The following is a 16109-nucleotide window of genomic DNA, read 5'->3' as shown; positions in this document are numbered from 1 at the left end:
TACAAATATTTATGATAATATCAACTGTTTACCAAACGGCGTGTTATATATTCGAATAACTCTTTTTATCGATGTAATATCTTTCAAAGTTCAAAAAGGGGAACGAAAAGTTTTATTTTTCTTCTACAGTATAAATTTAAATACAATTAACAGGATTTTTTCATTAACAAGCTAAACTCAAGCATGACGAAATCTCGCAACCAATACCCTAGATACCGAAATTCTAACAAACTAAAACTGAAATTAATGAGCTCAACTATCAAAAAACCTCGAATGCAAATGATGTGAGTAGAACAAAATCGAAACGTTGAATATGTAGTTGACATATTACTACGGCAGCTAAGGGGGAAGTGTAGAATCGATTTTCCGAGGGTGTCGAGCCCAAATCTGGTCTAGTAATTTGGTATAAACAATTTAATTGTTTATAAAGCTATAACTCTTAAACCAAGAGAGATACGAAAAAAAGGGTCAAATAAAAAATATTTGTTTTGAAAAGATCTACAAAAAAGGTCTAGTAGTTTTTTGCAAAATATTAATATTTAAAAAAAGTCGGTGAGATTTTTGTTCGTTGAAATCTCTACTTTACGAAGTTATTTATTAAAATTTGACCCTTTTATTACACGAAAAACGTGAGATTCTATATCACTTTGATAAACCTAAGTAATTTTAAAAATATCAAAAAGTTGTACATAATGATTAAAAGATTACAGATGCGAATTTTTTTTACTTTTTTTGAGAAAATTTACCATAGTGATGGTCATATTTTTACACCACCAAAAACTAGAGATTTCAAAGCCCAAAAAACTCACTATTTTGTCAAAAAAGCTGATATTAAATGAAAATACGGTTAAAAAATAAATAATACAAATCAAATTAATTACAGTGTATTTGGAACATAAAAAGGTAAGTTGCACCAAAATTCTTGAAAAAAAAAGGTTTTTTTTTCTAAGACATTAAAAGCCTTAGTTTTGGAATTTTTCACATAAATTTTGAGGTTATGTGAAAAAAGTGTTGATACCAAAGTTCATTACCTACAATAGGAACTGTAGTTTTGCCCAGAAAAACTCTTCCTGAACTCAGATTGCTCGTAAATTATTTTTCCTCTCATTTTTATATTTATATTCTCCTCCCTTTACGAGTGTTTTCATTCTACTATTATTATTTTTTTCACTTTTTATCATTTGTAAAAGCTTCTACCCTAGTCTATTAATCTAATTACCTACAATGTATCGCACTAAGTTCATTTTTAGTTTGTTAAATTATAGTCTCATAAAAATTGATTTTTATTTCTAAAATTCTTTATATATTTATGGCCATTATGTTATGAAAATATTGCTTTACATTAAATCATACTATTGCGCAACTTTACACAAGTAATTAGTCCCGCGGAAAGTTCGACGGTACAAAAAATATCGTAATTTACACCTTTTATAGATATGCATATAAGTTATTTAAAAAAAAAATTCACGAATATAAATATGATTCATTTTTTATCTCTATCTGGGCAGCTCGTTAAGCAACGTGATTCATATATTATCTGAATCATTATTTCACTTCAACAAAGGAAAATTAATTCATTTAAGACCAAGCAAATTAGAATCTGGATAGACAAATATGCTTCATTAACCGCGGTTCCACTCAATCGTGTCCTGAACCTCTTGCACTGAGGAATGTCTTCAAGGAATTCAATCTAATAACCGCAGCGAATTTCGAGCAAATTTGACAACAAAAAGTGATCAGATCAAAAAGAAAAACAATATCTCATAAGACATCCAGATTATTACGTGAAACTAGAAACGGATTTTTAACAATAAAGAGTTTGGTAGAATAGTTTTTGCTTTTTCAAGATTGTCAATGAAAATTATCCCACGCGCATCCCAAAAAACCGACGCCATGATCTTGCCCACAGATGGAACGGCCTTTGAAGCCGGTTCTCCCTTTTCAGCCCATTGATTTGATAGTTCTTTTATTCCCATAGTGAAGTGATGGACACATGTTATATCCATGGATATGAAACTTCGGAACAATTCAGCTTCTGTACTACAGAAAGTGTCCATCAAATCTTTTACGTTAGGGAGGCGCTACAATCGCATGAGTGTAAATTTTGAATAAAGCGCTTTATATCAATTTTAAATGTATGAATTTGTAAATGTTTAATAAAAAATATATTTAAAAATAAATGTTTTGCATACTGTAGGTTTAAAGAAAGATAATGACTTCGGCGTACTTACTGCTTGAGTTACTTTTCATTTTACGTCCACTCGGACAACGTTTCCCATTATGATTCTATTGTCTATTAGAATTTTGTGATAATGGACAATTTATAATTACTTGCAAAAATTCTTACAAATTCACAATAAGTAACACTCAACGTTATCTCAAAGTAGATTTTGTAGGTTATATTTACAAAATTATTTAGGTACTTCTGGGATATCATCGACATCCTCGTATATCAAAGGTTTGAAAACATAATTTAGTTATGGTTGATAGTTAGCAACTTTCGGCACCTGCTCAAGTCTATTAGTAGTCAAATATGAATATAATTACGTTAATAAAAATAGATATAATCTAAATTAAAGTGATATTGTAATAATTACGAATATATCTTAATTATGTTCAAACCCTTGAATCAATCAACAATTAAAATTAGTTTGAGAATTCGTTTTAAATGTTTTATTAATTATTGTAACTTCCGTTTAAAGAAACACCATTCTTTTATTACACCAACCTTCGAACACCGGTCAACCCTTATGTTGCAATAATTAAAACACTGAGAACCGGATATACATTGAGGGGCACTTCAATTATAAAAAAATTATCGATCGTAACCACAAGACTTCATTCGCATATATAAAAGCAGATTTTAATACGATGCGATCAATTTATACGAGGTGTATATTAATTAAAATAATCACGCAGTTGTGAATTTCTATTTGTTCTGTATATTAAGTCTCTAATTTGATAATAACTTTTCTCATAAATTTAGAGCAATAACACATTTCCCAAAAGGTCCGATAAACTTGTCGCTGTTCAACGATTATCCAAAAAGATCAAAAATGTTTTTGATTATTTTAAGAAGTTTTAGAATATCCTGACATTAACTTTGGATTTTTAAACATCACTGGATTTGAATGCAAATTTTTTTTTGAAAAACCAGTTCAAGTTTATCTCATATAAATCGTTCAATTTCTAAATTTACAGGTATACAAATTGTGAGATCCAACTTATAAACAAAGAGTCGCATTATTCAACTAATGTTTAATTTCTTATGTACAATTTACAGAATCATTAATCTAAATTTAGCTTAATATAAATATTTAAAATAAAGATTTAAAACAAATTCTTGCGAAAAAAATATTTAGGTCAACGTTTTCGTTTAAACGTGTTCCCTTTTGAATACACCTAGGTAATATTAATATACACAGAGGAAAGTTTTTATAATGAACTTGAACGTGATTTAAAAATACGTAGATCAATTTCAAATTGGGTGAAGCAATTATTAGATATTATTTTCTTAAATTCACTCGATATTGTAGATCAACGGGATTGTTTGTGTTTTTCTATCATAGGAAGCGTCAACTATCGCTCTGAACATAGAATAGAACAACAGCTCCGCTCAAAGAAAAAAATTAACACTTGGTAACATCAAAGCGCCGACCATTGCTGTGCGCATTTATGTTATACCGAGCTTAGTAGTTTTGGTATAATCTACCCTTGTTCTCACTTAACTGGTACAAAAATATAATAGTTCGAGCCTTAAGATGACCATTATTGAGCGTAGGGTAAATCGAGAGTTTGAGCGAGGGTACAATGCTATGGTGGAAGATCGCAGCTACCAAAGAGCGAAGCCACCACTTTATCAATTCGAAGCTGTGTTGGAAAATAGACTAGAAGCCTTTTTAATACGGTTTTCTGATCGAACAAAAATGAAAGTCCAAAAAGTCAATACATTACAAACGAAAATCTGGCCTCTTCAGCTTTTTTAAAGAATATTGCCATTTTAAAAAGCCCCTGATGAAATTAGGTGTAGTAGAAACTGAAGAGTGTTGAATATGTGAGAAAAAAGAAGCTGCAGTACACCTACACTAGCGGCAAAAGTTTTTGCCCATCCTGTAGTTTGCAACAACAAAGAAAACAATTTTGTCAAAAAAGTGTCGTCTATTTCATTTCATTCATTTTTCAGGATAATCTAAAGATATGAAGAGTCCAATTTGTCTCACAACAACTTTGAGGATTGCTTGGGAAATAATTGAATGCGGCCTTTAGCGTAGAATTTAAATCATTTCTTATCAAAATACGTCTTGAAAATGAGAACATATAATAATGATTCATTTAATGGCATATTTATTTAAAATTATGGAATCAGTCTTATACAAATAAACATGTTTATTTCGTTATTTTTGTATATTTAAAATTAAAAATAAAAATAATTAGCCTATTATATTATTCTGTATTGTCTACTTAAAAGTGTTAAACTTGTTATCATGATTGATATTATCGCGTTGTCATTAAAGTTGAATGATTGATAATACTATTACAAAACAAACATATTTGAAGAATACTAAAAATATTGACTTATATTTCAATTCAAATAATCTTAATAGATTATTTCTGTTTATGAACATATAAATCTGATCCCTGGTATTAAAAATATGTGTAGCTTCTTAGAAGAACATCTAAAATGCTTTCACGGTTACTGTTTTCGGAGAAACTTTTTGAAACATTGTAGAAATTGTTTTTATTTTTATATACTATCAATCAAAGTTAAGGTACATCACATGTTTTGGGTCAAGTACGTTTTCACATTTTTTTTTGCTAAAAAAACTACAAATTAGTTATTTCAAGATTCTACTATGAAACACAATAAAGCTAATTCTCATGATTAAATTAAGAATTACATAAAAATCTATAAATTGTGATAATTATGGGAAATTTATTTAATAATGAATGTAGTCAAGGCGTTATACGAGAAAAATCGACTGGGGATAAACAATTTCTTATACGTCTTTCCAGTAAAACAGCGAAAAATGATAGTTGTATCAACAAACACACACTTTCAAAAGTCTTGCACCCGCTTGGTATTTTTAGCTTCATTAGTAAAAATCTACTTGTATCGATACATCACATTCTCACTAAAATAAACAATTTTCATGGCCATTATTTAAAAAAACAAACCGTTAAACCTCTCAATCTAATGTCAAAAGATTGCTATTCGTCGAATATCATTCGAAAGTGTTTGAAGAAAAAGAAATCGTAGCAAGATGTTATCTCAAAAAGGGCAGATAGATACATTGCTCAACCAGTTCGTAGAAATCGATTAACGTAAAATGTCAGTATTGGAGAATTATTGCCTATGCTACAGTTCGAAGAAGGATAATTTCACTACATCGTTGCATACTAAACTACACGGCTACACGTTTACGAAAATTGGTTACTAGCCTAGATTTGCGCTTTCCACATATCAGATAAGAAATGGTTTAGTAAGCTATAACTACCGAAAACTAATAAATAGAAAACCGAATACCGAAATTCCGAATAAATAATCGTACAACATCTCCCGTGGATTGAAAAGAATCTGATGGGGCAATGTCAGGACTAAATACTGTGTATGGTAGAATTCAATACCACCAAGTTCTCCGATCTTATTGAACCTGGATATTTCCCCGACAAAATCTCGTACATTCGCATAAACTATCTAGTATATACCTCAGCATTGAGAGCTCGAGTATTTGAAATGATTTCGAACTACACAAAACTTTATAATTTCACCAGATACACAAACAGATTTTCCGCTCGAATCGATCTCTCTTCGCGATGGGTTTAGATAATTATCTGTTGTCTAACCACTGATTTTCCATGTTCAGGTGGTTTAGTCAAAGCCATCTTTCATCGCAAGTAACAATGCATCTAATAAAACGACAGGACAAGAAACTGTTTATACATCTTTACACGAAGTCTCGGTTAATTCGTGTGGCACTGGTCCACAACTTTTATAGATCTTACCACGATTTTGAATGGTACCTTTAATTGGTCTAATGGATTCAGATAATCAACGAGAGCTGGTACTGGTACTGCTTACTTTTCTAACGATCGTCAAATCTCCACTATTAAAACGATTAAACCAACCGTTCGCTCATTAACTATTATGTGTTTTCTCCGACGTCGACTTAAATCGCAAATTATGAACTCCGTTTTTTTCATACCATTTTTTGATACCATTAGATGGATAATTTCTGAGCACATTTAATAGAAAAGACTCAAAAACATTCGTTATAATTTGAAAGTCTAAATAGAAAAACTGGCTACACCACTAGTTGGATATTTTATTGAAAAAGCAGGTCTAGTCATCATTAAATTTTTTTATGGAATGACCATTGAAATATATATTTTCTTTTGTGAATTGGAAGAATATTTTGACGACAGAATTATAAATTACCAAAACTTAACGGTTATTACGGTCTATGGGGTAAACTGACAATATGCAATTTCTAAGAAGGGTTGAAAGTAAAAGTCGGCAACTATTTATTCTCTTATACTTTTACAGTTTGTTTGCACCAATTTTTGAAAAGATTTTTATAGGTTCAGATATTTTATGATACTTTCATTAGAGGTAAGTTAAACTATAAATAGAGGTATCCGGAGAAACCGTACCGGATGCGAAACATTTGGTAAACGACCCACCAATTTGCTACCGCGTCACAAGTGACCCAAGGACAGATTTTTCAGTGAAATACTTTCTGCTTACGTCGCTAATATATATATATATATATATAAATAAATATATATATATATATATATATATATATATTTAATAAATTTTTGTATATGTTTTTGTGATCATCGTTTTAGTTTACTTGGTCGTATTTTTTCCAGATCTAATTTCGATTATTATCAAGATATAATTTGACATTGACAACACTTATATTGAAATTTGTAAAATTACTTTGAATTTTGTTCAGATTGCTGTGTTTATGTATAACATTTTTTTAGAATTATCATTGGCTTGTATTGGATTTCCCTCTTATAATTGGAAATTACTTACTACTTACTCAATCCTCATGCCTTTTCAAGTGTAAAACTTGTTGGAGTAAGTAACCACGGGCTTCTTTTCACCTCTATCCTTTCCTGTTACTTTCATTCTATATCCTTCTTCTTATTCCTCTGTTTCTTCTGCCCAGCTCCTCTTCGGTCTCCCTTTCTTTTTTGTGTAAGTTTGTGCTTCATATATCTGCCGAATTAATCGTTCTTCCATTCTCATGATATGGTCAAATCAAATCATCTTAACTGTCCTTCTTTGATTTTGTTTCGAATTGATTGAAGTTGAAATATTTTCTTATAATGTCAATTTTTATTTTGTCATATCTTGATTTATTCTTTAATTTTCTTAGACATCTCCTTCTGTACTTTCTATTTTGGTGTTTTGTTTCTATGTGAGTGTTTTTGTTGTTTTATTTCATAAAAATTGAAATAACTATCCTTATATTAATTTCATATTCATTAAAATTATTTGATAATTTACCATAAGAAATTTCTAAAAAGTCGATAGCTATTTATGTAGTTATTAAATTAGATCGAAACGTTCTAATTAAAACATTTATGATATCGAAGTCTTTAATGGCTCGCAATCGCTTTGAATTTCTTATTGTCTCATTCTAAAGCTTCAATGATTGAAATTTTATTTCATACTATCAGCTTTTGAATACTAATGGCGCTAGAGACCGTCTACTCGTTTAAATACACTAAATAACAGCACTGATTGGTGTTATCATCAATTCAGATTAGAATTTTAACGATAGGATATTACACCGTTCTGAAGAGATCCAATGAGATTGAAACAGGTCAGCGGATCTTACTTTTTTGGAATTTTTCGAAATAATGATAATTTGGATCAAATTTCATCATATTAAACATACTATTTACTACTATTACTGCATCAACATTAACAATTTCATCACGAATTCATCCGAAAATATTCATTGTGTTTCATTCATGACGTGGAGATTACATTTATTATTGTGGTAGGTGAAAGATTAATTTAATTAATTTCAGTAGGTAGTTTATCGTTTGTCCCTTAGTAAATTACTAATTAGTATGTCTGAAAGCATGTTTATTCGGACGTTGCCTCAAAAGATTAAATCAAAACAATGACAAAAATCGTTTAATACGTTTTATTTATTTACTTGTAATAATCATTAAGTGGTTGACATATTTTTATCTAATCTCTCTTCCTATTCCAATAATGTTATCTCAAATTGTATAAATATTCATAAAAGCAAATTGAAGTGCCACAAAACAAAGCAATTAAAAATATTTAGAGAACTGGAAGTGGAAAATACGAAATGGAGAAGCTGTCGATAAACTGAAAATTGAGTGATACTGAAGAGGATGACGGCGTGGAAAACTGAATACCTAAAAGGGATGTTTTTCGTAGTTGTACAGGACGTAATTATTTCAAAATATCGAAAGACAATAATTTTAAATTTAATAAAAATATTGTTGAAACATAGTAAACATTATGAATTTAAAAATTGAAATATTTGAACATTCTAGTGGAATCGAAGGACGTAAAAGCGCTAAAATCCAAGTCAAATTCACTACGTTCGGGTCATTAAACAATTTATAAGATAAAATTCTAATAGAATTAGATATTTTCTTCTAAGCCGTTTCAGATAAAATTAGGATGAAAACAAAACATTTAAATACACTGAATATTTTCTTTAAGTGCTAATTTATTTACATACTTCACTACTATAAGACTAATTTGTAATTCAAATGTACTATTCATTAATCACTGTTCACGATTCAAATTTTCGTTTGTGGCTCTAAATAAACTATTCAACTCCGTAGACCCTCCGATAATCTTGTTTTATATATTTATATGGTAGGTATTTTCTCGAAAATTCGATTTCTCGAAATTCCCTAAATGTTCATTCCGCTGTCTTCTGTTGAGCACCTCCAAGTAATACACGTGTGCATGATTTCGTAACAGTGTGAATAAAAAACGATAGAAAATATTCAGTAAGGAGGTAGTTGTGGAAAAATTGAGCATTCAAAAAATATATAATAAAAGTGGTTAGTAGAAGCTAGGGAGGTAGATATAGATTAATGTGAGAATATAAAAAATTAGTTTGGGAAATGGAAAAGCTCAAAATAAGACAATAAGACAATGGAGAAATATGATGTATGTAATAGAAAATAGATAGGAAAGAACGAAAAGCTTCCATTGTAATAAAATTATTATTACATTACCATGCATGCGGTTTTAGTTAGTTTAAATTGATCTTACTCAAAGCATTTCTGGAAATATTTTACTCGATTCAAAATATCCACTACGTATATAGATGTAGCACAATTTTTCGATATTTCTGACAAAAATAGTATTTGATTCGAACTAACTCGTACTCAAAATGGCCGTTTAATCTTTTTTGTGACACATAATTGCGCTCAATTGTCTATGGTTGCACATTACCGTATTTATAAAGATTTTTTGTTCAAATTTATATTGATGAAATTGATGTCTTTATAGGATATATCGAATCGCATTTTTTGTGAATAAATTTCACAAATAATTTCTACAAATAGATAAAACCGGAAACAGAGTAATAATTCGAAGTAAGCAAGAATATGTGGTGCTCTCTTGGATTTGAAGTCTGATTGCGTTAGCTTTCCTTGTAGTGCATTATACCAAAAATAATAATTTTTTCAACAATAATAGAGAAACGGTTATTTAACCCAAATACTAACCTTATAGTTGCAACATAAATGAAATAAAAGAATTTTGAGGAAAACTCGTTGCGGACGTCGACCCGAGAATGATAAGGAAACGAGTCAAACGATTATTTTATATATGAATAATACTGAATGATAAATTTGCTTTGTTATTACTAAATTATATTATGATGCATCTATAATAAAAAAAACTCTATTGGATATCTCTGATGCTTAGAGAAAACAATTTCTTACCTGAAATTAGCAGTTGGAAATGAGAGGCTATTAGAAAACGGCGATCACAAAATTATTTTAATTAAATCGTTTGCAATTTCACAAATACTATGTCTTTAAAACCAATCTATCTTTATAACGCTATTAATATCAAAGATAATTTTCTATTTTATTTCGAAATATTTCGTGAGTAATGTGTTATATCTAACAATCTACCAGCAATTTATAGTTAAGTAGTTTATATTGAAAACAAATTACATTATGATATAGAAAGATTAAGAATAATTCTTAAATTTAACAAACTGTCAGTAAGAATCTTTAATTTCAAATTTTTAAAGGGGGATATCGAAATTTGAAAGTAATTATGAGTACTTCTGTTGAAATTTTCTTTTCCTACGACCACTTATGAAAATAATAGATTGTACACTCATTTTTACCTAAGAATGTAGCTTATTTTACCCAGGAACTAAAAAATAACAAAACAAATGTATTGAAATGCTTCTTTTTTTAATATATGGTCTCGAACGATAGAGGGAATACGCGAATACAATATGAATTTGGCTGGGTGCCGAAAAGCAAATGATCAAATTTAAGAAAACTGAAGAAGTAGACAATATGATTTTTTGAGGTTATATTAGTGTTTACAATGAAAATGTTTTGTTGTGTTCAAATACATACTAGTGTCTACAAGATAATTTAAACGTAAAAAAATTATGTTATTACTATTACTGGGTAATGTATAAAGCAGTTGAATGCAAAATACTATTACAAAATAAAAAATATTTTGTAGGATTTTTCAACTTTTCAACACATGTGTGATATTGTTTAATTGACTTGCTTATTTAAAAAATACGTTTTTATGAAGAATTTTTTACGTGGTCGTAGGAAAAATAGTGTACACAACTTGTTAGAAAGTGTATTTTTTACTCGTTAAATAGTACTTCCTTTGTTAGATAAAAAGTCAGTTTATTGAAATAGCTTACATGGAAATGAGAGCGCGGGTTAGTAAATATGTATAGTTTTGAATTTCCCGCTACTTTAGATTCAAGCAGCTGCAGCTGGACCGAATAACACGAACTAAGTAAATATAGAATCGTGAAAGAAAAACGACTGGATGACAATCCCAATATCATTTCCGGTATTATCAGCATTTATTTGTACTAAAAACTAGAAAGATCTAATGAAAAAATCGTTGAAGAAATGATTGAGACGCAGAAGTTGAGAAAATAGATGCCAAGGTTGGACGGCTCCAAAAAATAAACGAAGAGTATTCAGGGAGTAAACAAAAATACCGAAAAATCCGATATAATACATATAAATAGTAAAAATAAGTGCCACATTTAATGATAGAGTGAGAAACATTGACGAGGAAAACAAAGTTTTAACGAAATTTATCGAGTTTTAAACCGAATTCCACATTTGGGAAATTTGAGAAAAGATGAAGGAGAAGAGATCCGCAGTTGTGGTGAGATGAGAACAAAGTTCAAATTAGTATAGATTATATTTAGACAAATTCATGGCTTTAAACTTTCCAGGATGAATACCACATTTGCTTACAATCGACCATAAACGAAATCATGCGACAATTTAGTGTTTGGTGTTATTCAACTGCAATATGGACAAATTTTTTGCAATTTTATAATGGTGGAACAGCTACAATACACTAGAAATCAAAGAACAGTCAAAGCAACGGGTTCCTCGAGATGAATCAACACCAAAAAGGCCAAAGTAAGTTTAATAAAATCATTACAAGCAGTATCATGATGAAGTTCATCAGGAAAAAAGTTTTTTGGCATCAAGTAATGCAAAGGTTTACCACCTGAGCAGTTTTTATGATAAAAATCTCATCTACTTCATCTTCCTCATTGAGTCCTGAGTGACTAGTTTTTATTTATAAATCTGAAACAGAGACCTCGACAAATCTTATTATTTGGAAAGAACAGATAAAGTTAAGGTGGAAAGAGGCTACAGAACTACCCAAAAACACTTTTACGACAGCTGCCGTCAGGTGCCTTTTGTTCCACTTGGAGCTATTTAGTGCTGATGACGATTATTCTATAATAATCTTTCTCACGAATACCTCAAGATCCTGCATTAAACCGAGTGAAAGTCATACAGTAGGTTCTACAAATGTTCCCAAATGTCCAACTTGGGATTATTAGTTTTTTGCAAATACTCACGTTAGATTTTTCATTTAATATAAACAATATCATAGTCCATTCGTTCAACAACCAAGCTTGACTGAAAGCAATAACAATAAGATGCCACTGGATAGTGTATAAATGATGCTTAAAGTTTGAAAATCTGTGGCTAGGATCGAAATTGAAAACGGATTATGTGTATACTATCTAATCATTAAGATTTGCAGAATAAATTATTACTCGAGAAAAGTCATTTTGAAACATCATTGAAAAAAGTTGTTATCCGTGGACTTTCTTCTGTTTTATCGATTTCGCGACTATTTTTTATAGGTAGTTTGTGTTTGAATTGATTGAAACCCCGTATAGTTCCTTATACATCATATTGGAATTAGAAACATTTATAGATAAATTTTTTGACCCGTGGCGTCGCAAATCTGTAATCCGAACCCATTCGTTGCTTAAGGCTTAATGTAGGTAGATTAATTTCGAAAAAAAAAGTAAGTTGAGTGTATTATTAACTAGAACGAGGTATGGGCGTTCCTTGGCAAGCAAAACGAGGATTTAATGAGAACATATAGTAAAGAAATATTAGTAATTTCAATGGAGCATCTTGCGAGGAATTTAAAAATAAACAACAAATTAAACTGTTCAAAACGAAGATGAGTAATATAATTGTGATTAATTAATAATTGTTTATACAGGATTGATTCTAAATATATAGGAAAGTCGGTAATTTTAGATAATTTCATCGCGATTTGCTAATAATGATGAGAGCTAAACTAAATATGTGAATAATTGTATTAATTATTATAAAATTAACGTTATTATATTCAGTAGAACATGAAAAAATTATTACATTGAAGAAAAAGATAGTAAAGTGTACAATGAAGAAACTTATGATCTATGAAAAATGGTTATCAAAAAATCCAATAGGTAGAGGATGGACCATCCAAATATTATTCTATATATGTTTTAAAACGTTTTATATAAATATGAAATGTGTTATTGGCAAGTAAATGTCTTTTCTGCAAATAACGGTTGGTTAAGTAGACGCATTGCCAGAATGAATAATTGATGCAAGGTTCACGCTTCAAAAAAAGAGTTTACGTACGAACGCCGATTACGAAACTATGTTTACCGAATTTCAACAACATTTCCGAACTCGCCGCTACCAAATTGTTCAACAGTATGGAATACGTAGCAGAAATTCTGAAATAAGGGCTCTATTGCCGACGCGCCGTGTTCTGGACGACCCGTATAACGAAAATATGGAAATAATAGCGCTAGCGTTTGTTGAGCAGCCGGACCAATCTGAACTGCGACCCTCGGGTCGTTCTTTACAACGAATGCTGAAACGAATGCATTTTCGAGGATGGTTTTGATCGTAGATTGAAATTTTCCGAGTGGCACCTCGAATTCAGTCATGATCCGCATTTCCAGCATTTCTATTTTGTGGTCGGATGAAGCAACCTTCATGCTGAACCGGTCAATCGGCATAACTGCGTGTACTGCAACCACCAGAATCCTCACGTGTTCATTGAAGAAGAATTAAACCTGCCTGGATTGTGTGCGAGCAGGTATCCATGCAGAAAGTCTCGTAGGTCCGTACATTTTTAAGAGTTACGTGACGGGCCAAAGTTATCTAGAAATGCTCGAAGATTTACGTGGGCAAATGGACAACGATCGAACACTCGCGAAAATCCGTAATTTCATGCAGGATGGAGTTTCGCCGCACTACGCGTTTTAGTGCGGGAGTACCTTAATGTTCATGGCGAGTGGCCTGCACGGTTATGTGATCTGACAACTGATTTTTCTTGTGGGGCCTTCTCAAGGACTGATTTTTTGCAAAATGACCACGCACCTTTCCCGACCTCCGAACTGCAATTATCCAAGAAACTAAAGTATTAAAAAATTTCCTCTAAACGTTTTATTATAAAAGTGCTAATACAATTGGAAATTTAATAATAATTTTTGCTATAAATATTTCACACATTTCAGTACAGAATTATTTAAATATAGTTATTACCACATGGTAAGTGAGCTATATATACTTTAAACGACAACTGTTGGGGTATTTTCTTTATTTTTAATTCAGTTGCATATTTGATCGTTTGCTAAAAGCAGAATCGTTTCTAATAAAAATAAACACATACAGGGTGATTTATATTCATTGAGCTGACATGCGAAACCTAAATTTATTTGAGATTCTTTGTGAGTTTATAAAGTATTGGATTATGAGAAGAAATAAAAAAAAAACACTTTACTTGAACCATTGAATAATAGATTAAAATATTATGTCAAAGATGCCCTTGCAATTACTGGTGAAACATTATTAAAACCAATTAAAAAAAGATAAAAGGACGCTCTATGTAAATTTTATGAAAATATAGTTAATTGTAATTAAACAAACGAGTACAAGAGTTCAATTTCCCCTGATTAAAATAAAAGATAGTCGTTAATTAAAATAAAAGGTAGTGACTAATACACCAAAGTAAATGGTTAAAACCAGTACACATCAACAGATTCTAATAATAGTTCAATTCATAATTTATATAAAAATGGAAATGTATTAAAAAAATTTTGTGCCATAAATCTTGGTTCAATTGGTCTCGAAAACTTATTTATATCATAGATATGAATAATTTCAAACCATATTGTGAATATATAGATCAGAGATATAATGAAGAGAATCAACGTCAGCATGCGAGAACGTAATAAGGCTGCCATTTTGATCTTAGCTTCGGCGGCAAATTTGAAAATACGTTAACTTATAGGCTTTAGACTTTAGACTTCTGAACTTGCATAAAAATTGTAGATTTTGAAAAACGTAATAACAATATTCAAATAAGCGACACTTTAAAATGCGTAATCTGTGACTGAATCTCCGAAAACACGATCAAGTTGCCTCAAAATAATCTTCAATACCGAAATCACTGAATCAGCTATAACAACAAAGACAGCAGCGTTGCCACTATGTAAAATTATAAACACTAACGATAACGTGAGGTAATTGAACAGAAGAAACCGATATTTATTTTTATTTATGGATCATGACCATCCCAATGGAAGATTATAAGTTATGAGTAATTGTAGAATTGGTGATTCTTCATGTCGTAATCAATTACAAATCTTGTTTTATAATGATATTTGCATTGTGGTTTCCTCTTATTTCTATTTATTGTTTTGTTGTTAAACAAACTTGTCGGAAGTCGGTTAAATGTTTGTGTGGATTAGTAACCAGAACATGTTGATGCTCAATTGGAAAATAACTTGTGGAAATTATTCTAATCAAAATGGAAATCGAAAAAATAGGATAATTATATTAATATTCAATATAAAGTTTATCATTGAATTGTTAATTAGGTGATGGAAAATGGAGACGAAACTGCTCCACTCCAATTCACTACACTTTAGTAGTGTGTAATTGGTGGTTTAATTAAAAAAAATCGCAAAATATATAAAATTGGTATATACACTTTTATACAGTCTATATCTGCAAATATTTAACATCTTAATATGAATTTCACAAATCCTTTTGGGTACATTAAAGTTTAATAGAAATTAAATATTTAGAACTTCTATGGAATCAAATTATTTCTACAACTTCATCACTATCCCTATAAACGTGAGGACGAAATTATTCGAAAAATACTTTCAAAAATAACTTTATTTCATCACGGGTTGCGATCCAGTAGCATTCCTGATTTATCTCCGACTGCTTTTTTTCTTTGTGGCAAATCAAAACAAAATTTTGTTTAATACGGTTTTCATGTTCATCAAATTGTTTTAATTCAGTTTTTCTCTGATAGATTTCGATTCTACTGAATAGAATACCTAGAAAGTACATTCGTAGATTGAAGTGTTTACATTGAAGTTCCTATGTTCCGGCGAATTTATGCAAATTGACAATAATTGAAAATATCGTCGATATGGTCACTTTTCTGACTAAATAATAATAGATAAGAGAGCCATCCTGTATACATTATCATTTATCTTTACTTATTTGTGAATATTTCAATTCTGTGT

At 30.3% G+C, this 16109-nt stretch overlaps 1 protein-coding gene across 3 annotated transcripts in view; it reads right to left on the bottom strand.

Moving 5' to 3' along the window:
* The window catches only part of LOC130444203 (E3 ubiquitin-protein ligase HECW2-like), a 164280-nt gene that overhangs the window by 9785 nt on the left and 138386 nt on the right, over positions 1-16109 (bottom strand). The gene's annotated exons all lie outside the window — the stretch shown is intronic.

Source organism: Diorhabda sublineata, chromosome 5 (assembly GCF_026230105.1).
Source record: "Diorhabda sublineata isolate icDioSubl1.1 chromosome 5, icDioSubl1.1, whole genome shotgun sequence".
Classification (NCBI taxonomy): Eukaryota; Metazoa; Arthropoda; class Insecta; order Coleoptera; family Chrysomelidae; genus Diorhabda; species Diorhabda sublineata.
Note: the sequence above shows the minus strand (reverse complement) of the source record. Positions and strands in the feature narration are given on the sequence as shown.